The sequence below is a fragment of the Ochotona curzoniae genome, unplaced genomic scaffold (genome assembly GCF_017591425.1).
Source record: "Ochotona curzoniae isolate NIBS_2020 unplaced genomic scaffold, NIBS_Ocur_1.0 contig_3819, whole genome shotgun sequence".
NCBI classification, from domain to species: domain Eukaryota; kingdom Metazoa; phylum Chordata; class Mammalia; order Lagomorpha; family Ochotonidae; genus Ochotona; species Ochotona curzoniae.
The window spans coordinates 32,854,508-32,881,620 of NW_024466004.1; positions in this window are offsets into that span (position 1 = coordinate 32,854,508).

The window sequence follows — 27,113 nt, forward strand, 5'->3', positions numbered from 1 at the left end:
TCCCCCATGTACATCTAGGCGTGCTGTCCACTGCATGGGCCGCAGCAACTGAGAAGGCCCAGTCCTAATATGTATACTCTAAGACTGGAGGAGATGTCATTATGATTTTTCCTGTGCTGTGGTTTGAGTCCAGGATCTTGCTGGGGAGTCCCCCAAGAAACCTGGAGGGATCTCAGATTGACTAGCCAGTGCTGGGTCAGGTTTGTTCCATTGCACACACCTGTGGATACAGCCTGGTCAATTTCACTCCTAGGCCCATTTCTCACATGAATTGTGGCCTGACCCAGCCCAGCCTGCCACATGCATAACAACTGGTTCTCATACATTAAAATGGGCACCATGGCCTAGTCAGGGTTACCCTCCAATAATCTTCACTTGGCTTAGCCCTAGCCTGGTTTTTGCATATGTCCGCTTGTGCTGTGCTTTAGCCTGTCCTGTCCCACATCCTACCCTGCTGTCATATACACCCAAGGGTGCTGTGGTTTAGTCAGCCCTCCCTACCTCCAGACCCAGCCCACACATATACCAATGGATGCTTAAGCCTTGCCCAGCATGGTCCCCCAGCCCTGGTTCTCATACTTACCAGTGGGAGTTGCAGCTTAGCAGGAGAGTGCCCATAGTTCCCATTCCAGGCTCACTCCCAGCTCCAGATCTTGCACTTACAAGAGGGTTAGTATAATCCAGCCTGATTTGTACCTAGTCCTGCCTCTTGCTAGCAAATGCACTTATTTTGGCTCTTGCATGTGACAGTGGGTGTAGCAGCTAGCTGAAGTCAGTCCTCCTCAGACCTAGTCCACATGCAGGCCAATGGATGTTGTAACCCTGCCTGGCTGAGTCTAGCCCCAGTCTAAGCTCTTATATTCAACAGTGGAAGCAGGGGGCTGGCAGAGGAATCCTTGCAACTCTGCTACCAGAGCTGCTATCAGCCCTGGGTCTTATGTATGTCAGTGGTTGCTATAGGTAAGTCTTTTAATTTCATACCTCATCTTTGTGTTGGCTGGCAGGTGATGTAGCCTGGCTCTGCCTGACCTACCCTCAGTCCCAGCTCCCACTGGCAGGTGCTGTAACCTAGCCCAGTCTGGCAGTACACAGCCCTGTCCTCATGTGAACTGGCAGGTATTGTGGACCCAACCCAGCCTGACCTGTGTCCTGTCCTGATTCTCATATATTTGAAAGGGTTCTGTGGACTGGCCCAGCCCACCCAACCCCTGACCCCATCCACATTATGCTGAGTGATACTATAGCCCAGCCTGGCCTGGGATGGCCCCCAGCCTTGACTTTCACATTCACCATTGAGAGCTGTGGCTTAATAAGAGGAAATCTCCAAGTTCCCCTATTGATCTGTTCCCAGAATGCTGATGGATGCTTAGCTGGGCCTGAGTTGGCCTGCCCCAGTCCCATCACTGGTGGGTATGTAGACCTTGTCAGACTGGCCTGCACCCATTCTAACTCTTGATGGCGAGTATAATAGCTCAGCCCCACCTGGCCCACCCCCAGATCTGGCTATCATCTGGACTGCTGGGTATTGGAGCCTAGCCCAGCCCATCTAGCACCCATTCTGGCTCTCATGAGCACCAATAGGTGCTGAGGCCTACCCCAGTCTGGCATGACCTTGGACCCAGCCCACATACATGTTCATGGGTGCAATAGCTCTATTCATCTCGATCTGTTCTCCTCCCCTGGTCACAGCTGGCATGCTCACAGGGGAGTCCCCATAGTTCCTGATCTAGGCCTGCTCCCAGCCCTGGATCTTGCACATGCCAGCTGGTGCTTTGTCCTAGCTTGCCATAGCCTACTCCCAGCCTTGTACTTGCTAGCAGATGCTGCAGCCCTTTTAAAAAATCTTTGTAAGAAGATTTGTTTATCTTGGAAAACCAAAGTTATAGAGAGAGTGAGAGAGCAAGAGACAGAGAGACAAAGATCTTAAATCCGCTGGCTCACTGCCCAAATGGCTGCAGTATTCAAAGCTGGGCTGGCTTGAAGCTGGGAGCTGGGAGCTTTTTCCAGGTCTCCCACATGGGTACAGGGACCCAAAGATTTGAGCCATCCTCTGCTGCTTTCCTAGACCACATATAAGGAGCTGGATTGGGAAGTGGAGCAGTAGGGACATAAACAGGTGTCCATATCGCATGCCGCTGCTGGTACATAGATGATTAGCCTGTTAGACTACTACTCTGGCCCCCTTTTAAGTAGTAAATTCTGACTATTAGGGTTTGAATTTAGTGATTATTGGAGATTTATCTGAGGGAAAACCCTGAATATTCCTGGTCCTCCAACCAAAGTATCACCTCAAGAGCATTTATTAGGATCTAAATCAGTTGTGTGAGATTGAAACTGAAATTCAGAATTTTGTGGTATAACAGGTTAAGTTGCTGCCTGTGACACTGGCATTTTAGATCGATGCTGGTTTATGTCTAGTCTGCTCCGTTTCTGATCCAGTTCCCTATTAATGACTTGGGCAAGGCAGTGCAAAGCGGTGCAAGTGTTTGGGTCTCTGATGTTCTCATGGAAGACCCAGATGAAGCTTGTGGCTCCTGGCTTCAGTCTGGCCATTATAGCAATCTGGGGAGTGAAAAGGCAGATGGGTGATCTCTTTATTCCCTCTGTGTGTGCATCTTTTCCTTCTCTGTATGTATGTTTGACTTTCAAATAAATGCAAAGATCTCTGTGCCTCTCCCTCTCTTTCTGTGACTCTGCCTTTCAGATAAATAAAATAAATCTTTAAAGGATTCAGAAATGTGGAACTCAAGAGTCTCAGGCGTCTTGTGTCCAGCAGCCCCGAGACCAGCAGGGAGTGAGGTGATATTGCCCCTCTGCAGCAGAGAACTGGAGACAAACTGTTGGTGAGGGTTACAGGATGCCAGTCAGCTGTCTGGTTTTTTTTTTTTTTTTTCGATTTATTTACTTTAATTAGAACATCAGATTTAGAAAGAGAAAGATCCGCTGGTTCACTCCCCATGTGGTTGCAATGGCTGGAGCTGAGCCGACCTGAAGCCAGGAGCAATCAGCCAGGAGACAGGAGCCAGAAGGTTCTTCCAGGTCTCCCAAGTGTTTTCAGGGTCCCGAGGACTTGGACCATACTCTACTGCTTTTCTAGGCCACAAGCAGGGAGCTGAGTGGGAAGTGGAACAGCTGGGACATGAACTGCTGCCCATAGGTGACCAAGGCACATGTAAGGAAAGGATTTTAGCCATTAGGCTCCTGCACTAGGCTCTGTCCTATATTCTATCCCGACAGTGTTCTTTTTTTTTGTCATGTAGAGTTTGGAAAGCTAAAATCACCTCTTCTTTTAAAGATTTATTATTTATTTGAAAGGCAGATAACAGAGAAAGGAGAGAGAGAGATCATTCATTTGTTGGCTCAGTCCTCAGATAGCCACAATGACTAGGGGCTGTATCAGGCAAAAGTTCAGAACCTAGAGCTCTATCTGGGTCTTACACACCAGTGGCAGAGATACAAGTATGTGTGTGGGCTATCGTCCACTGCCTTCCCATGTATATTAGCTGGGAGCTGGACTGAAAGTGGAGTATCTGGGACTGGAACTATCACTCGTGGGGGATTTTCCAATGCGGGCAACAATACCACCATGCTGGCCCCAAAAATCTGCATTTATTCAACCTCCATATAGTTAAAGATTTAAGCTGTGATTTAGAGTTTGGTGCTCAGATGGATTTGTTTGAAATCTGGAGGCAGCTGTAAGGAGGCCCTCCTGTCTTGCTCATGTTCTGCTGCAAGGCTTCACCTGTTGCAGTGCTTGTAGAACATTCTCTTTCCAGCTTTCTGTGTCTCAAGAAAGCATAGGTGGTGGTACGTGCAGCAGCTGTCCCAGTCTAGATTAATGCTCTAGGATGTCATTTTGAATTTCTAGCTCTGATGACATTAAAAATAGTCTTTCCTAATGGGTCAGTTCTGCAAATCTCTGGGAGCTATTTTTGATGGTCCATATTGCATTCAATTCTTACAGCCTTTCCAACAATCTTTTAAATTGTTTGTATTAAATCCTAACTTGCTTAAAATACTTGACATCATTCATTTTTCTGTAATGAATGCTGATGTAATTAATATTCATTTGCATTAATATGAATTTGATACAATGAATATAAAGCACTACAGCCTGAAATAGAATATACACCTATTAACTTTATTATTATTATTATTCGTGCACTAATAACCAAAAACATGAAAAGAAATGTACAGGACCTCTTGAAGACTTCCATTTTAAAAAGATGGATCTGGCTCCAGCAATATGTGTACCCAGTAGCAAATAAATAGCATCTGAATCTTCATTCACAGTTAATTTGCCTGTATTCCCTTTCACATCCTAATTCAGGGAAAGCTATTTGGCCCTCTGCTCATCCATCTTTGGTCCAAAAGGGCCCACACCTGAATCACCCTTCAGCTCTTGGCTCTATGAGTATGAGGGTATATATACACCAAGAACAGATATATTATTAAAACCCTTTCTTTTAAAACATGTTTGTTTATTTTTATTGGAAAGGCAGATTCAAGAGAGCAGTGTCTTCCATTCTCTGGCTCACTCCCCAGGTGACCACAATAGCCAGAGCTGTGCCGATTTGAAGCCAGGAGCCAGGAGCTTTTTTACAGATCCCATGCAGGTGGAGAGTCCCAAGGATTTGGGTCATCCTCCACTGCAGGGAGTTGGATGGAAAGTGGAGCAGCTGCGGTATGAGCTGGCACCCGTATGGGATCCCAGGGAGTGCAAGGTGAGTGTTTAGCTACTAGGTTATCATGCTGGGCCCAAACCCTTACTTTAAAAATCAATTTAATTTCAGAATCCAGTAGAAGATAAATAACTGACTATTCTAAAACAAATGTTAATGTAAAGGAAGAAATCTGGGGAAAAAATTGCATTTGATTACCGTCTAAGCTTCCTTTATCCAATAATTCAAAAACCTAATTCAACATTCATTACTTTATCCTGAAATCCAATCAGCATCGCTTCTTAATAAGTTATGTTTTCAATAATACTTGAAATTGAAGGTGGGTCTCAGGACGGGGCGTCTCATGCCTGGATCCCGGACAGCCGCCATGTGCTGAGCTGTCCTCGGGCCTGCTGGTTCCGGGGGCCGCTTCCTTCGGGGTGAGTAGACCGAGGGGGAGGCCTCCGGGGCTGGGCAGGCCCGACACCCACCCGCCGCCCTCATGGGGCGGTGAATGGGATTTGGGAGGGGGGCGACCTTGGGCCTGGGTTATTTAAACCTCCAGCTGCCTCCTGGCAGCTGGTGGGTCTCAGGACGGGGCGTCTCATGCCTGGATCCCGGACAGCCGCCATGTGCTGAGCTGTCCTCGGGCCTGCTGGTTCCGGGGGCCGCTTCCTTCGGGGTGAGTAGACCGAGGGGGAGGCCTCCGGGGCTGGGCAGGCCCGACACCCACCCGCCGCCCTCATGGGGCGGTGAATGGGATTTGGGAGGGGGGCGACCTTGGGCCTGGGTTATTTAAACCTCCAGCTGCCTCCTGGCAGCTGGTGGGTCTCAGGACGGGGCGTCTCATGCCTGGATCCCGGACAGCCGCCATGTGCTGAGCTGTCCTCGGGCCTGCTGGTTCCGGGGGCCGCTTCCTTCGGGGTGAGTAGACCGAGGGGGAGGCCTCCGGGGCTGGGCAGGCCCGACACCCACCCGCCGCCCTCATGGGGCGGTGAATGGGATTTGGGAGGGGGGCGACCTTGGGCCTGGGTTATTTAAACCTCCAGCTGCCTCCTGGCAGCTGGTGGGTCTCAGGACGGGGCGTCTCATGCCTGGATCCCGGACAGCCGCCATGTGCTGAGCTGTCCTCGGGCCTGCTGGTTCCGGGGGCCGCTTCCTTCGGGGTGAGTAGACCGAGGGGGAGGCCTCCGGGGCTGGGCAGGCCCGACACCCACCCGCCGCCCTCATGGGGCGGTGAATGGGATTTGGGAGGGGGGCGACCTTGGGCCTGGGTTATTTAAACCTCCAGCTGCCTCCTGGCAGCTGGTGGGTCTCAGGACGGGGCGTCTCATGCCTGGATCCCGGACAGCCGCCATGTGCTGAGCTGTCCTCGGGCCTGCTGGTTCCGGGGGCCGCTTCCTTCGGGGTGAGTAGACCGAGGGGGAGGCCTCCGGGGCTGGGCAGGCCCGACACCCACCCGCCGCCCTCATGGGGCGGTGAATGGGATTTGGGAGGGGGGCGACCTTGGGCCTGGGTTATTTAAACCTCCAGCTGCCTCCTGGCAGCTGGTGGGTCTCAGGACGGGGCGTCTCATGCCTGGATCCCGGACAGCCGCCATGTGCTGAGCTGTCCTCGGGCCTGCTGGTTCCGGGGGCCGCTTCCTTCGGGGTGAGTAGACCGAGGGGGAGGCCTCCGGGGCTGGGCAGGCCCGACACCCACCCGCCGCCCTCATGGGGCGGTGAATGGGATTTGGGAGGGGGGCGACCTTGGGCCTGGGTTATTTAAACCTCCAGCTGCCTCCTGGCAGCTGGTGGGTCTCAGGACGGGGCGTCTCATGCCTGGATCCCGGACAGCCGCCATGTGCTGAGCTGTCCTCGGGCCTGCTGGTTCCGGGGGCCGCTTCCTTCGGGGTGAGTAGACCGAGGGGGAGGCCTCCGGGGCTGGGCAGGCCCGACACCCACCCGCCGCCCTCATGGGGCGGTGAATGGGATTTGGGAGGGGGGCGACCTTGGGCCTGGGTTATTTAAACCTCCAGCTGCCTCCTGGCAGCTGGTGGGTCTCAGGACGGGGCGTCTCATGCCTGGATCCCGGACAGCCGCCATGTGCTGAGCTGTCCTCGGGCCTGCTGGTTCCGGGGGCCGCTTCCTTCGGGGTGAGTAGACCGAGGGGGAGGCCTCCGGGGCTGGGCAGGCCCGACACCCACCCGCCGCCCTCATGGGGCGGTGAATGGGATTTGGGAGGGGGGCGACCTTGGGCCTGGGTTATTTAAACCTCCAGCTGCCTCCTGGCAGCTGGTGGGTCTCAGGACGGGGCGTCTCATGCCTGGATCCCGGACAGCCGCCATGTGCTGAGCTGTCCTCGGGCGGCCAGTGCGCCATTTGGTGCCAGGCTCTGCCTGCTGGCCGCCCGGCCGGGGAGCTCTGGGGATTTGGTTCTTTGAGTTGCTGCTTAATTCCCTCCAGTTTGAACCCATTGTGCTTCTTGGACCTGAAACAGGCAGTAACTCTTCCTTAGCAAAACTTGTAATCACTAATAATTCTGAGTACCAAATACCAGTCATGCAGAAGCTAGGGCTTGGGGCCTGTCCTGCAAAAGTAGCTCCAACAGTTGGCCAATGTGTCAACTGGTAATGGAACAGAGTAGTTTAGGCACGACTGAACAAACCTTAGCCCACAAGTAAAACTAGAAACCAGGAGGGAGCAGAGGTCTTGCCGAGCTAGGTTCTTGTACCTGCTGGTCTGTGGGAGCCAGGGACGCTAAGCCACAGTGTCTAAGGCAGAGGTCGGGACAGGTGAGGAGCTGTGCCAAGCTGAGTCAGAGCATCCATTGGCAGGCAAGTGATCTATGGCTGGGAACAGACCCGGTTGGGGAGCAAAGGGGACAACCCTAGCTGGGCTGAGGTTCCCACCAAGAGGCACATGGCCTGGAAGGGGAGCTGCGTTCTGATCTGGAAACAGTTGTAGTCTCCCTTGGCACAAGTGTGGACTGGGATTGGATGCACCGAACCGGGCCGGACCCCGACTCCCCCTGGTGTTCTGGAGGACCAGGGCAGATGTGGGATGGACCAGGCAGGGTCTCAAACCCCTACTGAGCCATGTGTGAGCCATATGTGGGTATAGACAAACCATGGCTGGGCTGGAACATCCAACAGCAAGAACCAGATTGGGTGGAAGGCCAGACAGGAAAAGCCACAGTTCCTGTTATTACAGGAGGTGGACTGAGTAGGGTTGGCTCATGGACCCACTGGTAAGCGTGAAACCTGGCATTGGGAGAGGTTCTGATGGAGGAGCCTGGGCAACTCCTCTGGCAGGACACAGACCCGGCAGGTAAACGCAAGAAACATGATAGGAAACAGCCCAGAAAAGGCCATGGAAAGCTACCCACTGGCATACAATTGGCTGATGTGGGGGCAAGACCAGGCTGAATCTGTCCACATTATCCACTGGCAAATCCAGGCACCAGTGTGGGCCGACCTAGGGTTGGTCGCAACAAAGACTAGTGCACATTATGGAATGCCGAGGTGAGGTTGCCTGTACCGGAAGCGACCGCAGCGCCCTACCAGCCTGAGAACAAGAAAGGAAGTGGGCAGAGCCGGCAGGGGAATAAGGGAGGGTTCCTTTGCAGGACAGCTACTTCCGCAGGAGAGCATGGGCTGGGATGGGGGCAGACCAGACTGGGCAGAGCTACCACACCTGTGCGCCTCATGCGGACCAGATCAGGGAAAAGCCGGACTCGGCGGATTATTCCTACTGGTGCAAGCAAAATTAAAGTGGGCAAGGGTTGTTTGGGCTTAGACGCAGCATCAACTGGAATCTGGGAGTGGGAGAGGCCTGGGAGGGAAATAGTGGGCTCATCCCTCTTGGGTTACCACTTTCACAGGACATAAAACTAAGATAACTAAGATAGCGGCTGGGGTGGAATGGGGTGTGGGACAGACTGGATTACTGCTACACTTACTGGCAAACCAGGGTAGGGAGTGGGTCTGGTGGGGGTTATTGTGGGTCGCTCCAACCTAGGCTGCAGCTCCCGCTGGTTTATGTGAGGGCCAAGTATGTGCTGGGCAGAACCAGGCTGGACTGCAACACCCATTGGTTCCAGTGGAAGTCGGGAGTGAAAACAGAACCAACCCAGCAACTGCAACCACCAGCTGATTGGAGCGATGGACGGTGCCAGGCCCTGTACTTGTTAGCACATACAAGAAGTTTCTTTGGAGATCTTCCTAATCTAAATGCTGGACTCAGAACCCTAACGAAGAAAAGAGAGAAGACAGAACAGGTCAAGCAACCATCTCAGCTATGATGGACTATGTCAATCAGTTGATTTTTCAAAGATCTCATAGTGCTTGGAGTGGCAAGATTGACAGCGATTCATGACTGTGGCAATATCAAAACCACTTGAGCAAGAACCTCAGAGCATGCCCTACATCCGGGACCTGGGGAGGGTGGGAAATTGGGTGGGCCTTCCCCCTTAATACCCCCCTTTTAAACATGAAGGTAACAATATGGAAAACATACTAGTATTATCCACTTTCATGTAGCCCTTGAACCTTCTTACCCTAATTAACTATGTAAAAAATGTCAAAATAAAATCTTATAAATAAAAAAATATATATATATAAAAAAAAAAAAAAAAAGAAATTGAAGCCACAGAATTGTTTCCTTTTCCTATTCCTTCCTCGTGAGTCTACCTTTTGAATTCAGAGTAACCGTGAACTTGCTGTGCATGAGGGATTTTCAACAATTCCTATCGTGAATGCAATTTGAGTAGCTTCTTTATTGAGTATAACACCTGATAATCATTAAGGGTTTTTGACAAAAAACACTGTTTTAACTCATAATTTTTCACTTTCTCCTTGATACCTTGCCATAAGTTAATATGGATTGGCTATCATCAAAGAAGAATGGCTGGATGCCAGATAGGAGAGAAGCTAAGAATATATGTCAGAATCAGTTAGATGGTAAGAGTCTGATTAAGAACTTTTGTTACCAGCTTTGGGAAGGAATTCTTCCTAAATCCATGTGTCTTCATCTGCATAAGAATGCTTATGGCTTCTCCTGAGACTGTTGTGATGAATAATGGTCCGAATGCACACAGAACACTCAGCACAGTGCCCAGACATCAGAGACCGATGCAGCTGCACCTCGGGACTGGAACAAACTACTTTAATTCTCTCATTAAAGCTTCCTTGCAGAGTATTAAGGTGACCGTGTCATGATCTCTTACATGCACGTAGCTATTTTCATGCCTGCTATTACTATGGTTTACAAATAGCCCTCTTTGAAAATTATGCTAACAGAGTACTCCTAAAATATGGCAGATAAAGAAAGGATTTTCCTGCGCCCGGCGTGATAGCCTAGTGGCTAAAGTCCTCACCTTGAACTCGCCAGGGTCCCATGTGGCCACCGATTCTAATCTCGGCAGCTCCACTTCCCGTCCAGTCCCCTGCTTGTGGCCTGGGAAAGCAGTCGAGGACGGCCCAAAGCATTGAGACCCTGCACCCGTGTGGGAGACCTGGAGGAGGCTCCTGGCTTCAGGCTTCAGATTTGCTCAGTTTCAGCTGGTGCGGCTGCTTGGGGGTTGAATCATCAGACGGAAGATCTTCCTCTTTGTCTCTCCCATTCTCTGCATATCCACCTTTCCAATAAATATAAATAATCTTTTTTTAAAGGATTTTCCTAACTCTCTTAATTTTTCTAAAATGAAACAAACAGAAAAATAACAAAATAAAGCTTAAACAGAAATAATTGCAGGGCTTAATGCCCTAGAATCAGTCCATGAATTCCATCACTGTCTGGAAATGAATTTTTTTTTCCCAGTTCAGCTCCTGTTGTCCCTTTTTTGGGGTAGATTGTGAAATCCCAGGGAATAAGGACCCTAACTTACCACCACCAGCTTTCTTGACTACCTGACTTGGCTTCCCTTCTCATGGCCTGTTGTTCTGTTGTGCGTGTGTGTGTATGGGTGTGTGTGTCCTTGTTATCAGTCTGACCACTGCTCTGCCAGCACTGATCACAAGAGGCTGTCAGGGTCCCGCCTGACAGTGTCAAAGAGGAGGTGTATGACAGTGATACATCTGATTTCCATTGTGAAAATGGCCTGGAAATACCCTAGATGGGACCTCCTCTCTCAAGGTCAGAGTATTCAACATTAGTGATGACAATACAGAAATTTAAGAACAGGTAATAACCACCTCCTCCTTAGTGAAAAAAAATAAATCATTGACTCATTTAAAAAATGTATTCTAATTTTTAAAAAACACTTACTTATTTTTTTATTGGCAAGTCATATATACAAAGAATGGGAGAGACAATGAGGAAGATCTTCCGTCCGATGATTCATTCCCCAAGCAGCTGCAATGGCTGGAACTGCTCCAAATTGAAGCCTGAAGCCAGGAGCCTCTCCCAGGTTTCCCACGTGGATGCAGAGTCCAAGGCTTTGGGTTGTCCTCTACTGCTTTCCCAGGTCACAAGCACGGAGCTGGATGGGAAGTAGGGTTGCTGGGATTAGAACTGGTGGCCATATGGGATCCTAGTGCGTGCAAGTCAAGGACTTTAGCCACTAGGTTACTGTGCTGGGCCCAAAAATGTATCCTAATTAAAAAAAAAAAACTTTATAGAAGGACAACCTATTAACCATAAAATATTTGCATTTATGTATACAAGTCAATGCATTTTTGCTTGGTTAGTTTGCTGAGTTTGGTAGCTATCACCAAAATCCAGTTTAAAATCATTTTAGACTGTTCATTGGTGTTAGATGGAAATATAAGTTAATTTTTACATATTGATCTGGCATCTTAAAAAAACAAATAAATTTATTTTTTTATTTATTATATATTAAGTCAGATATACAGAGAGGAAGAGAGCTAGAGAGGAAGATCTTCCATCTGTTCATTCATTCCCCAAGTGGCTGCAACGGCTGGAGCTGTGTAACTCAAAGCCAGGAGCCAGGAGCCTCTTCTGGGTCTCTCACACAGGTGCAGGGTTTCAAGCCTTTGGGCCGCCCTTGACTGCTTTCCCAAATCACAGGCAGAGAGATGGATGGGAAGCGGGCTGCTGGGATTAGAACCAGTGCCCATGTGGGATGCCAAACCTGATCTTGTATCTTGAGATCTTGCCAGACTTTTAAAAAATTGTGCTAGTGGTGTATTTTTGTGTGTTCCTTACTGTTTTCCACACTCAGGAGTCTGCTATCTGCCAAAATGCTTGTACATCTTTTCCAGTTTTTAATTCAACAACAAATGTCACTTCTACTTCTTTTATGACAAGATCCCAGGAGGAGATGAGTTAGCTTAGGGACAGTGTTTGGCGATTACTGGGTAGTTAAGTGGTGAGAACACAGAATGTGTTTGTTGGTTCTATAAAGGTGGCCACCACTTTCCAGTTATTTTCTTTCTATATTGGTGGTTACAATTTTAAATTGGATTTGTATGTTTATGTGCATTCATTTTTTAGCTAAGGTTTTTATATTTTTTATCATAGTTAATGCAAGTGTTGTTTTAATCTAAAAAAGGAAAGAAACTCAAGGTTGGCAATTTAAATGCCTTTTGGGAGCTTTTATAGATACAATATATATATTTTATGTCCTAATTTCTCCTGGGGTTCATTGAAATCACTTACTCCACTGAACTGACAAAGGATTATTTTCACTAAAGAAACTTTCTTTCTTGCGCCTGGCGTAGTGGCCTAGTGGTTAAAATCCCCTCCTTGAACGCGCCAGGTTCCCATATGGTCACCGGTTCTAATCCCAGCAACCCCACTTCCCATCCAGCTGCTTGCTTGTAGCCTGGGAAAGCAGTCAAGGACAGCCCAAAGTCTTGACACCCTGCACCCACATGGGAGACACAGAAGAAGCTCCTGACTCCTGGCTTCAGATTAGCTCAGTTTCAGCTATTGCAGCCACATGGGGAGTGAATCATCAGACAGAAAATCTTTCTCTCTGTGTCTCTTTCTCTCTGGACATTTGAATTTGTAATTAAAAAAAAAACTTTCTTTCCTTTAATTCCTCAATAGTATTGATTTTGATACCTTTGTAAATGTCCTTCAGCTTCATAAACATGTCTAATTTATGGCTAAATCCTATTCCTTATGTGTTAGTACATTGCCACAACAGGATTACTTCTGTAATTAAACGGAGGGCACTTCCAAAAGTTGCAGAGAAATAATAGCAAAAGGTATGTTTATTTTGTCTTACTTAAAAAAAATCCATGAAGGTTTTTTTTTTTTTTGTTTGTTTGTAATATAAATTTCCCACCAAAGTGTTATAGATTTCCTCATGCTTTTTTCTCTCCTGGGAAGCCAGAGATAGTTTCTCTGATGTTAGGCTTATTTAATATTCTTTATGATAGAATATCAATCCATACATTTACCTTTCCTGTCCTGGTTAATGTAAACTCCTATTGGTTAAAAGTCACTTTTCTGGTCCAGCACAGTAGTCTAGCGGGTAAAGTCTTCGCCTTGCTGTGGCCAGGATCCCATATCCCAGCAGGTATACTTCCCTTCCAGCTCCCTGCCTGTGGCCTGGGAAAGCAGTCAAGGAAGGCTCAAAGACTTGGGTTCCTACACCCACGTGGGAGACCTGGATGAAGCTCCATGATCCTGGATTTGGATTGGCTAAGCTCTGGCCTTTGTGGCCGCTTGGGAAGTGAATCAATGGATGGAAGATCTTCCTCTCTCTCATTCTTCCTCTCTGTATATCTGACTTTGCAATAAAAATGAACAAATCTTTTTTTTTAAAGTCACTTTTCAATTTGTACTAATTAGACCAACACCTCTACTGATGTACTGATTTGTTGTCTCCATTCTTCTCTTAGCATTTTTATTGCTTCAAGAATCTAGTTTGTTTATTTATCTCTGTTTCATCTAATCTAACTGGAAATAACCCTATTCTGTATCCTGCTATCCTCTTGAAATATCATGCCTCTACCCTCTAACCTGAGGGTTGCACTCATATACTTACTGGAAGCTTGAAAGCCAATTTTTTTTTAAGTCATCTGTGTACTCTGAGCATTCAGCACTGGTACCCTTACAAACATGCCTCTTCATGCTCCCTGATGCTTGAATACCTTACAAGTGCCTGAGATTCTGTTGTATTCTGGGGACAGAAAGAACCAGAAGCTGCTCAAGTCTTTGATATGCTCACAATCCAACTTTGAACAATGTGAAAAGGACAACTTATTATTAAGTGTGATGAATACTGTGATGGAGGTGTGGACACACTGTTGTTGGAAAAGACCTGCCCTGGGGAGATGCTGATGGACTCAGGAAGAAGATACCGTTAAAATAAGCCTTGAGGGGAGATTTGGCTAAAAGAAAACCTAAGCCAACAGTTCCATAGACACTTGAAAGTGTCAATGCAAGATTGAAAACAACAGCATAGTGAGGGCAAAGATTTTAGACTCTAATTCTACCTTTTCTGTTCTAGTGATATGGTCTTGGGCATATCATTTTGCTTTGTTCTGATTTCCCTACCGGTTTGAATGGAAATGATATAACAATCAGTCTCTCAAAATTTCTGTGAAGTGGGTGGGTACCTCACAGTTAAGATACCAGTGAAGACAGTCATGTCCCTTGTTAGTACACCTGGCTTCAGTGCACAGATTCAGCTGTTGAGCTTCTTGATAGTACAGACTCTAGAAGGTAGAAATAATGAGGCAAGTAGGTAGGTTTCCCATTCCTGGCTTTGGTCTGACCCATGCCCAGCTATTGCAAACATCTCGTGAGTTCTTGTTCTGTTTTTCTGCCTATCCGCTCTCAAACAATTAAAAAAAAATCTATGAGGATCACATGAAATGATTCATGTATGAATTCACTTGCAAAATCCAATTTAAAACACTACAATTACAGTTATAAATATTCAGTCATTTCAATATATGCTGTGGGCAGACATGAATGTTTGCATTTCTTATTTTCCAGATAATGGATAGTATTGTAATATTTTTATATTCTGGATACAGTATCCCTTATTATAATGCTTGTGAGCCAGGGTGTCTAGATTTCATCACTTTTAGATTTTAAGATATTTGTTTATAATTAATGAGATATCTTGTGGATGGAATCCAAACATAAACATTAAATTTATTTATGATTCAAATGTAACTTATGGAATGGCCTGACGGCAATGTTATATAATAATTTATTTAATGATTTTATGCATGAAACAAAATTTCATAGTGTGTAATTGTCCACATGTGGCATCACATCAGTGCTTTTGGATTACAGATGTTCAACTTGCATCTAATTTAGTATAACATATAATTATTGAAAATTATTGTGATTTAAAAGATCAAGCCCTGCTAGGGGGAAATACATTATCTAGAATGATGGAAATAAAATATTAGAGGAAATATTTAAATCTGTATGTCTTTAGAGAGAGTGCATTGGGTTTAAGTTTGTGGCAGGCAATTTTTGTGAACTACATGACTTAAAAAAATCAATTTGGAAGCAAGAATAGAAGTTTATTTGTGAGGTCAAATTTTGTGTTCCTTCATATTCCTGAACAAGTACACAGATGTGACTCCTTGCGCACTGACCTCAGATCTGTACTCCTATTTGACAAACCTGACATAATTAGGGTAAAAAGGTCAAGCACTACAGGAAGATGGGCAAGACAATTAGTTCTGTATTGTTTTAATACATCTGATGTAAAAGGGGATTTTAAGGGAGAGGCCCCACCCAGTCTCCCACCCCAGGTCCCAGATTTGGGGCATGCTCCCAGGGTCTTGCTCAAGTGATTTTGATAGATCAACAGTTCTGAGTTGCTGCCAATCTCACCACTCCAAGCACAATGCAGTTGTTGGAGAATCCACTGATTGACATAGTCCATCAGAGAGTCTCTGTCTGCCCAGTATTTTCATTGCCAACATATAGCTGAAGTGGTTGATTGACTTGTTCTGTCCTCTGTCTTTTGATGGTTAGCATTCTGAGTCCAGAAGCTCCATTGGGGGGATCCCCAAAGAAACTTTGAGGTGTTCCCAGACCAGATTTTTGTATGTAATAGCAAGTACAGGGCCCGCCACAGTCCATTGCCCTGATCAGCTGGTGGTTGCAGTTGCTGGGTCGGTTCTGTCTCCATCCATGTCTTTCACTGGAACCAATGGGTGTTGCAGCCCAGCCTGGTTCTGCGCAGCACATACTTGGCTCTCACACAAATCAATGTGGGCTGCAGCCTAGTGAGAGTGACCCACAATAACCCCTACCAGGCCCACCCCCTACCCTGGCTTGCCAGTATGTGCAGCAGACTAGTCCAGTCTGTCCCACATCCCCTTCTGCTCTCATACATGTCAACGGGTATTAAAACCTTGTTCCATCTAATCAGCTCAACTATCCAACCTTCACGGATGTTGTTGGGTGTCTCTGTCTAGCCACCATAGCCCCTGTCCTAGTTTTCGTGCCCTCCCGTGGGGGGTGGTAACCTAAGAGGAAGGAACCCACTATTTCCCTCCCAAACCACTCCCACTCCCAGATTATGCACTCTCCAGGTGGTTCTGTGATTTAACTTGACAGAACTAGCCCCCAGTGCAAGCTTCTGCCAGCTGATGCTGTGGCTAAGCCCCAACAACCCTCACCCACTCTAATTGTAGATTGCACCAGTAGGAACCTATCCGACTTTAGAATGGGGGGTTCCTAAGGTATTAGAGAAATACCTTCTAATGGGAGCTGTACTGTCCTCTAAAAATATGCTAGGCTTTTGTGCAGGCACCATTAATTGTCACACTGACATATGGTTTGAAAGTAGATGAGGATCTTAACTGGGTTAGTTGCATTTCTTATGTAAGAATTCAGGGATTCAAGGCATTGTAGTGTACTATATGTGAACAACCCTGTACAAATGTTGATTTGCCATGAACCCTGTATATATTTTACATATCCAATGAGGCATTTATGTAGACCAAAAAAAAAAAAGTGATGCTAGGTCTAGAACCTTGATTTATTCTTACATATATTCATGATATGTTCTGAACTTCGTTTGCATTTTTAAATATTGTGTTTTAAAGAGGTAAGCAAGCTAGCAAAAATTTGTGAAGAGAAATGAAGAGAATGCACCAGAAAGATCGGGTGGGCATCTCAGTAAAGGGTTGTGAACCCAGTCTGCGTTCAGACTGGTTTTTATGGTTGTTGCATGTGGGCCATTTTTTAGTCCTCTCCCCAAATCCTTTCTGCAATATTGCTGGATGTGGGGATTTCTGGATGTTTTGTTCTTCTGCAAAAAAAAAAAAAAAAAAAAATAGAGGACCTGCTCTGACTTGCTTGAGAGCCTGGCACAGAGCCTACTAGAGGAGCTTTGCCATTTTCCTTTTCCTGGGGATCCAGTCTGTTCCCCAGATGAGGTTAAACTCCAACAACATACCGTGACTATTTCAGAACATCTTTAAAAGCAATTTCATTCATAGAATCTTTGGCACAATGACAGAGACTGCATCACAGTGGTTCCACACATACATATAGAAATAGTTGTACCCTATTTCAGTTTCAAGCATAAAGGACGTATGCTCATATTCCACAGAATATCACTTATTTTTCTTGAATGCAAACTCATTTTGTGCTTCATCCTACTCCAATATGTCTGTTTGTGAAATCATAATAAAATATTTATATGATAGATCTCTTTTAAATTTGTATTCATTGTATAGTTAAAGTCATATATTGAGTGTTTCAAATTGTGCCTGAAGTTTGAAATTTACTATTCTGAAATACATATTTAATGTTATTAAATATTAATAACATAAATAAAATAAATAACATAAGACACAAACAATATTATTTTATATCTAACATAATATTTTTATATTTTATGTTACTTATAAGATATGTTTTAAATAAATAAATAGATAAATGGAGCATACTGCACTATGCATTTGCCCTTCGCACTGCTAATTCACCAAGCCAATTAGGCGAGTTAAGGCTCTATAAAGGCAGAAATGTGCTGGAGTTCAGTCTCATTCATTTCTTTCAGAGGAATTTGCAAGGAAGCTCCTGTCAGTTTTTGGAATGGGAATAGAATCTCAAAAGCTTGGCATGAGAAACAGCAGAAGGTGCCAACCTTCCAGGCCAAAGATTCTAGTCACAAAGAGTCCCAATTCAGATTTTTCCCTTGAGGCAAACTTCAAAGTAGGCAAGAATCAAAAACTCCTATAATGAAAATAAAGTGAGGGATAACAGACTTAGCTGAGAATGCTGGAAACACACTCTCCCACTGTACCCCGATTCCCTCTGCCTCTAGAACAATGTCATGGTGCTTAATTACTTGTAAAGAAGACAGAGTAAGTTCTCTGATGGTTATTTACTTTCTTTCACTTATGCCTGTTTTATTAAACAAACTTACATAGCTTACTAGGTGCCAGGCATTGTTCTAAGCACTTTAAAAATGTTCACTCATGTAATCCTCACATGAACCCTATGAAATGGGCACTTGTATCATTCTTTAACAGGTGAGCAAACATGCAAGCATTCTTCCCTATTTTCCTATTTTTTTCCTGCATTCTTTTTCTTTTTCCTTTACATACACTTTTAACATGATGCATAATTATGTTTTGAAACAAAAATATTTCTAATGGCTTAAGAATCAGAAAATGATTGTAATAGAGCAACGCATAATCTCAAAACACAATATTTGTTGTCCTGGGTTTTTTAATTTGAAGTAAAATGTAAACTAAAGAATTGCACAGAAGGGCATAAAATAAAATCTTTCAGAGATTTGTTTGGCTCAATTTAGCAGAATAAAGCAGCACCAGAGGTTTTAATCTCTTGGTTTTCTGTTTTTATGTGTTCTTGGCATTAACTAGCCTCCCCTCCCACCCCCTACTGAATTGCTTACCTTCAGGCTTTTGTGGGTAGCAAGAGAAGAATAGCATCCTTATAACCTGTGTAAGGGCATTGTTCACACATCAGTGCACATAGTCAAAGAGCAAATGTCCAGCCTCGGTGACTGTGAGTGGCTCATTCACAAGTTTTGCACCTATACAGTACCATTTATCTGCAATCTTTTGTGACAATTTGATTAAAACTTCACTCATGTTCTGCTAGTACGTTTAAAGATTTATCAAAGAGTTTGTAAAGTCTCGAAACTGGGAGTCTGTTAAAATGAAGAGTTTCTTTCTAGAGAATTTTGAATTTTACAAAAGAAGAGTATACAGAAGCCTCATTGATTAGATAGATCTCCAATGTAATTTCTCGGAGTGTTGAAATTTTTTGCCATCCTTATTTTAGAATTTTGAATCACATGCTCTCTACTTTTCAATCTGGGCTATTGTCAACTTTCCATTAGTAAGGAGAGGCATAGAGTTGCTCTTCTCTTTAAAGCATTTTCCAATGCCCCTGAAATTTTAAAGCAAGCTTGCTCTTAGCTGGAATGGTCAGAAGCTATGGCAATCTGTATATGTGGATAAGGAAAGAGTTCATGACAAAGCTGATTTTCTAAGAATGCTTAGACTTCTTCGTAAAATTAGTTAGTCCACAATGGGCTGGTGTGGAAGCCTCTTCTTGCTGCACCAGTTTCACATATAGGCACAAGTTCAAGTCCTGGATGCTCTACCCATCATTCATCTCCCTGTTTATGGCCTGGGAAGATAGCAAAGGGTGTCCCAATTTCTTGAGCTTCTGCACCTACATTAGAGAACCAGAAGAAGCTTCTAGATACTGACTTTCGACTGGCCTAACGCTAGCTGTTGCAATCACCTAGGGAGTGCTTCAGTGTATAGAAGTTCTCTCTTTCCTCTCTATACAATCCTGCCTCTCCAATAAAAATAAATATTTAAAAATTAATGAGCCAATTTAGTGAAATTAGAAAACAGAGTGTGCAGTACTAAGCTTTACTGAACCTTTTTTTCTCTTCCAGAGAATAAAGTGTTGCTAGGCCTCAGAGTCCTGCACATTGATTTCACAGAACTACAATTGGAAAACTGAGGGTGCAGGAGTCAAGCTCTACTGTGACATGGACTTACCCACTCTGGAATTCTTTTTAATGATATTGCTGGGAAAACTGGCTCATGTTTTGACAAGATATACAGACTGTGGAGCAGGATGCAATGTTTTTTTTTTTAAAAGATTTATTTTTATTATTTTTTCATTGGAAAGGCGGATATACAGAGAGGAAGTTCTTCCGTCCGATGATTCACTCCCCAAGTGAGCGCAACGGGCCGATGCTATGCCGATCAGAAGCCAGGAGCCTCTTCTGGGTCTCCCACGCGGGTGCAGGGTCCCAAAGCTTTGGGCCGTCCTCGACTGCTTTCCCAGGCCACAGGCAGGGAGCTGGAAGGGAAGTGGGGCTGTTGGGATTAGAACCGGCGCCCATATGGGATCCCGGGCGTGCAAGGCGAGGACCTTTAACCACTTGCGCCACCGCGCCGGGCCCAGGATGCAATGTTTTAAATCAATAGATTAATGAACTGGATAGAAAAACAGAACCCATTTACTGTTGCCTATAGAAGAAACATCTCACTAAGAAAGATACTTAGGAACTGCAAGTAAAAGGATGAAAAAGGATATTACAGGTTAAAGGAAAGGAAAAAAATGAGCTGGTGTAGGCATTCTAATATTCATAACATAGACTTTGACATAAAAAAACATTAAAAGATATGAAGAAGGACACCTCACAATGATTAAGGCATCCATTTAGCAAAAGGAAATCATAATAAATGTATACACACCAAATGCCAGGGACCTAGATATGTTAAACAAGTATTAATAGATTAAAAGGGAAAAATAAACTTTAATACAATAGTACTGGGGAAACTCAACACCCCACTAACTTTCATGGACTGATTGAAGAGACAGATTCTTAGCAAGAAAACAACAGAGCTCACCCACACGACAGCACAAATGAAGTTAATTGATATCTATAGAACCTTTCATACTACAGGTGCAGAATACACATTTTTTTTTTCATCAGTGCATGGAATGTTCCCTACACTGTAGGTCACAAAAATAGCATAACTAAATTTAAAAGAATTGAAATTATACCATGCATCTTCTAAGACCATCATGGAGTGAAACTTGAGACCAAGAAGTGAAAACACTCCAGCAGATATGCAAATGTTTGGAAACTGAGCAACATGCTGCTAAATGAACATTGAGTCACAGAAGACATCAAAGAGGAAATTTAAGGAATTCAAATTGGAAATGATGAATTAAAATTATCCCTGGTCATGGATGACATGATTCAATATGTAAAAGAACCAAAGTACTCAGTAAAGAGACTGTTGGAACTCACAAAAGGGCTTGGCAAGGTAGCAGGGCACAAAATTAACGAACATAAATCGATGGCCCTAATATACTTAAATAATTCCATGGCTGAGAAAGATTTTGTAAATACAGTTCCCTATGAAATAGCAGAGAATAATTTTAAATACCTTGGAATTAACCAAACCTAAGATGTGGTGGACTTCTATGATGAAAATTACAAAACACTAAAAAAAACAAATAGAAGACATCAAGAGATAGAAAATTTACTGCGTTCTTGGATCAGTAAATTCAACATCATCAAAATGTCCATATTATCAAAAGTAATATACAGACTCAATACTATCTCAATCAAAATCCCAACATTGTTCTCAGAGCTGAAGAACATGAATGCAAAAATTCATCTGGAAATACAAGATACCATGAATAGCCAAGCAATCCTGAAGAATAAAAATAAAGCTTGAGGAATCACATTTGCAGACTTCAAAACATACAACAAGGCAGTGGTCATCAAAAACAGCCTGGTACTGGTATGAAAACAGAGCATCCTATTAATAGAATAGAAGAGAAACCTTAGAAATGAGTTTGCACTATTTAGCCAGCTAATCTTCTACAAGAGAACTTAAAATAATCCAAGGAAAGAATTAGTTTCTTCAACAAATGCTGTTGGGAATAGTGTATAGCAGCCTACTGAAATAAGAAACAAGACCTGTCATCTTATTTTAAAAAATCAGTTCTTAACAGATCAAGTTTCTGCATCCAGAAACACAGGAAGTACTCTATAAGATATAGGCATTGATAAAGGCTTCTTAGAAAATTCACCCAAAGCAAAGGCAGTCAAAGCCAAAATAAACAAATGGGACTACATCAAACTAAGAAGCTTCTGTATGGCAAAAGAAACAATCAACAAAGCAAAATGGCAAGAAACAGAATGGAAGAAATTTTGGCTCAGGACGCAATATATAGGGGACTAGCATCCAAGATTTACAAAAACTTCAGGAAGTCAACAATTGCAAAACAAACAACCCAATTAAGAAATGAGCAGAAGAAATGAACAAACATTTTTCAAAAGAATATATTCAAATGGATAATAGACATGTGAATAAATGTTTAGACTCCCTAGATATTAGGGAAATATAAGGACCACGTAGAGGTTTTATCTAACTCCAGTGATATCTGCCTTTATTAGGAACTCTACTAACAACATCTGCTGGCATGTATGTGGGGAGAAAGGTATGCTACTTCGCTGTTGGTGGCAGTGTAGACTAGTACAGCAACTGTGGAGGTCTGTATGGAGAGCCCTAAGACAACTGAAAATTCACCTACCGTATGACCCAGCTATCCCACTTCTGGAAATAGATCCAAAGTAAATCTGCATATGAGAAAATGATTTGCAACTCTACATTTTACCCTCGCACAAGCTGCAATAACAAATACATGGAAACAACTCAGAAGGCCACCGTAAGAGGCATGGATGAAGAAATTGTGGTTCATCTACTCCATGGAATATTATGCAGTCTTAAAACACAGAATTCTACTGCTCGCAATCAAATAGTGCTAATTGGAGACCACTATGTTCAGTGAAAATAAGCCAATCACAAAAGGACAAATGTCTATGCTATCTCTGATATAAGACAACATTAATCAAAATATAGATACATAGGTAAACATATATATACATATATTCTCATACATGAACTGTATGACAGAGACTAGCATATCAGGAATTGAAGAAAGGTTGCAGTACACATCTCTACTCCCAAATAAAAAAGAGGACTCCCAATGAAACTGTTAAATATACCTTGGCAATAGGATATTTGTTTTTCTGCCATTGCCAATACCTATAATGCTCTGATATGCTTAAGTAACAGATTGCTGGATTTGTGACTTTTGCAGAAGGACTATATTATGGTACTAGTATGGGGGAAAACAATGTGTGTGTGTGTGCATGTATGGAGGAGAATGTCAAGTGGGGATTTCCTTATACCTACAAAATAGCATTATGAAAAATAATAACAACAATAAAAATCACAAAATCCCCCAATAATGAATATTCAGGCAAAAGCAACAAAGAGAATGCTTACATCTCGAACTATCCAACCTGTAAGGTATGAGGGCACAGTTTTCACGACTCCTCATTTCTGTCTTGTCTTTTTTTCCCCTTTTCTCTCTTTTTCTTTCTTTCTTTCTTTCTTTCTTTCTTTCTTTCTTTCTTTCTTTCTTTCTTTCTTTCTTTCTTTCTTTCTTTCTTTCTTTCTTTCTTTCTTTTCTTTCCTTCCTTCCTTCCTTCCTTCCTTCCTCCCTCCCTTCCTCCCTCCCTTCCTACCTTCCTTCCTACCTTCCTTCCTTCCTTCCTTCTTTCCTTCTTTCCTTCCTTTCAAATTTTGTTTATTTGAAAGAGACACAGAGAGGTATAGACATAATGAAAGAAAAAAAGAGATGTAAAAAGGGAAATTTCCCATCTTCTGGTGTACTTTCCAAATGCCTGAAATTGCCAGACCTGAGTCTGAGAGCCAGGAGCCCAAAGACTTGAAGCATTTTCAGTGTTTCCCCAGCTCAGAAGCACGGAAGTGGATTAGAAGTGGAGCAGCCTGCCTATATAGGATGACAGAAAAACAAGAAGTGGATTAGCCTACTATGCCACCATGCCCACCCTGTACTGTCTTCATTTCTAATACCAACTCAATCCCACTTTGAGTTATAATAATTCATTTGAAGTCTCATGATACTCACTGAAAGCTCACTATACTCATGTTTACTGTTTGTTACAGTGAAAGGATAAAATTACAACCTGGCAAAAGAGAGATACATAAAGTATCTAACAGGTTTCCAAAACTCAAAGCTCCCATGATCCTCAGGGTAATCTAGTCTCCTAACAATAATGTATGACAATAAGCATGGGTACTCACTTGAGCTTCAATGTACAGAATTTGAGTTTTCATTACATATTCCCTTATTATCATTTTATAAAGGAAAGTAACGACATTGTGTTTTTAACAAAACAATCATTTAGTTGAAAGAATGATAGATGGAAAAACACACTACATACATGGGATGAGAGGGAAGGGAAGAGACCTCTTATCTGCTGGTTCACTGCCCCGAATGGCTACAATCACAGGGGCTGGGTGGTGCTGACACCAGGAACCAGGAATTTCACTTGAGTCTTCTATGAGAGTATCAGAGACCCAGGTATTGGAATATGACCTACTGTATTTATTTCCAGAAGCACTATCAAGAACTCAGAGTATAAGTGAATATGCCAAATATCAAATTGACACTCTGATAGGCAATGTGAATGTTCTAAGCACTGGCTCAACTTGCTATACCACGGTATCTGCCCCACAGAGGCAAAATTGATTTACTGATTGCCCATGCATTTGAACCCAGTCTCAAGTTTCTGTCTTCAACCCCAAGATAAAGGTAATTCCACATAGCCTGGGGGTCCACCATGAGTGGTCTAATAACAAACTATCAGGAATAAATAAAAGTTGGATTTCCCTTTGAGTCAGGCCTGGCACAGTGTGAGTATTATCCTAATATTTATGCTTGTTCTATTAGTTGTCCTTTTTCTCATGTACAAATACGTATTTTCCTACTTCTTCAATTTTTAATAATGAAAATGTACACAAATAAGAAGCATTTGTATATCCACTACTTAATTGAACAACTAATATGTTGCTATAGTTACTTTGCTTATCAAGATGGATATGTGTACATATATGTATATTTTATATACATAATATTCTTGCTGAATTAGCTAAGTTTCATTTCTCACAGACATTCAATCCTAAAATTCTTCACTTTGATTTCTGAAGAATAACTACAACACCGTTATTAGACTCTAGAAAACTAAATATACTTCCCTTGTATGTACTATAAGGACTATTTTCTAATAAAAAAGCAAATGAGTTAATGGAGGCATCCAATTAGTTGTGACTTTTATTTCCTAGAAATCATGTTTTCATCATGTTTTTCTCCCCCTGTGGAAGGATCTGGGATGAATCTGCATATCTTGCTGAATCAGGTCTGAACACTGGAGATCACAATTCAAGGATTTCCATGATCGTTTGTGTCTCACGTACTTAGCTTACATTCCTATATTCCCACAAGCAATTATATAACATTTTCTGAGTGTTGACTACATGCTGGGAATGGTACAGAGAAGTTTATGTTCATACTTCTCTTTGCTTCCCTCCACAACCTTCTACTCCAGCCAGTTGTCTTCCTGCTGAGATATGAACTGTGCACTCTGTTTGGAGGACTCACTCTGTCACCTCAGCATGTGGAAGTGCTCTAGTTTAGTCATCACCAAATTGTTTCTGACGGAGTCAACTGCTGAGTCTATTCCTGCCACAAGGGTGAGGTGAAAGCCAAGAAATTGGGACATGCAATTACTGTAGCTCCTATGTCACCACCAAGAAAGAATTATAGTCATTCTGCTGCTTTGAAAATGGTTTTTCAAGCCATTTGAGAAATCATTTTATAGAAGAAATGGAAGTATGAGAGAGTAAGTCAATTATGTTAAGCATCAACACTTGGTTTTGGGGAATAATCAAGTCTTGGGATATTTGATTCCCCATACTTCAGCCTTTGGAAGTGTTGTTCCCTTGGCACAGTATCTATTTCTGCTCCTCTCCAGTCCATTCACACCTACTTGAAGGGTTGAGAGCATCTACATTTTCTTCTCCATTAAATATTTTCCTAGCTTCGGGCCCAGTGTGAAAGCATAGTACTTAAAGTCCTCGCCTTGTATGTGACCGGGATCCCATATGGTTGCCAGTTCTAATCTCAGTGGCTCTGCTTCCCATCCAGCTCCCTGCTTGTGGCCTGGGAAAGCAGTTGAGGACAGCCCAAAGCCTTGGGACCCTGCACCCACGTGGGAGACCCAGAAGAATCTCCTGGTTAGTGGCTTCAGATCAGCACAGCACTGGCCATTGCAGTCACTTGGGGAGTGAACCATTGAATAGAGGATCTTCTTCTCTGTCTCTTCTCCTCTCTGTATATCCGCCTTTCCAATAAAAATAAATAAATCTTAAAATATTTTCCTAGCTTTTCAAGCATCTTTCTTTGTTATCCCAGAGCCATTTTAAACTGAACTAAACACACCTAACAATTTTATGTCCCAGACAAGCTGTTTTTTCTTTCCTTATTAGTTTTAGTTTTGCTTTTCTTAGAGGTTAACTATATTTTGAAACAACTAATAAGGGAATGTGGTGTTCCTTGCTATCAAACTACATCAGCACTTGGAGTGGGGGACAGTCACTTGATGATGACTTAGAGACCCCCGTGTGGGGAAGAGTGTTCCAAGGGTGTTGCTTGAGTGGCTTGAGGGTTCTAAGAAGTTGTTAGTTTCATTGCTCCAGGACTGAGCAAATCCTTCCAATATCTATTGGTTGACCAAGTTCACCTTAGTGCATCCATAGACCCAGGAACATGCTATGAAGCTTGGGCAAGAGAATTGCCCAACCTATTCTGCTCTCCAACCTGGTCTAGCTAAGCTGGTTGTGATGTCCCCCATTTGCATCTGGACATGCTGTCCACTGCACAGGCATTATCAACTGAAGAGGCCCAGTCCCAATACATGCACTCTAAGCTTGGATCACACGTCCTATGATTTTCCCTGTGGGCAGGGTCTGAGTCCAGTGGTGTAGCTGAACCTGTGCTATTAAATCACCCTGTTCTGGTTTAGTACTATCATTAGTAAATTTCACTTTTTTTTTTAAAAGATTTGTTTTTATTATTTTTTAATTGGAAAGGCGGATATACAGAGAGAAGAGACAGAGAGGAAGATCTTCCGTCCGATGATTCACTCCCCAAGTGAGCCGCAACGGCTGATGCTATGCCAATCCGAAGCCAGGAACCTCTTCCGGGTCTCCCACACGGGTGCAGGGTCCCAAAGCTTTGGGCCGTCCTCGACTGCTTTCCCAGGCCACAGGCAGGGAGCTAGAAGGGAAGCGGGGCTGCCGGGATTAGAACCAGCGCCCATATGGGATCCCGGGCGTGCAAGGCGAGGATCTTAACCACTGCGCCACCACGCCGGGCCCAAATTTCACTTTTTTTAAGAGGAGAAGAAAAGACAACCACTTTAGAATTCAAAGGAGACAATTTCTGGGGAAAAAATGTCAGAAAAATTTCTAAGTTCAGTCTAAACTTCGTGATTCCCACCTCTGAGGCAACTTTCCTCCTTTAAGCCACACTCCCCGAATCTCTTTTGGCAGTTATGTCATTGTAATAATGTAGATTGTTTTTGTGACAGAGTGGGGTATTTTAGTCCAAAGATATCAGCAGAATGGCC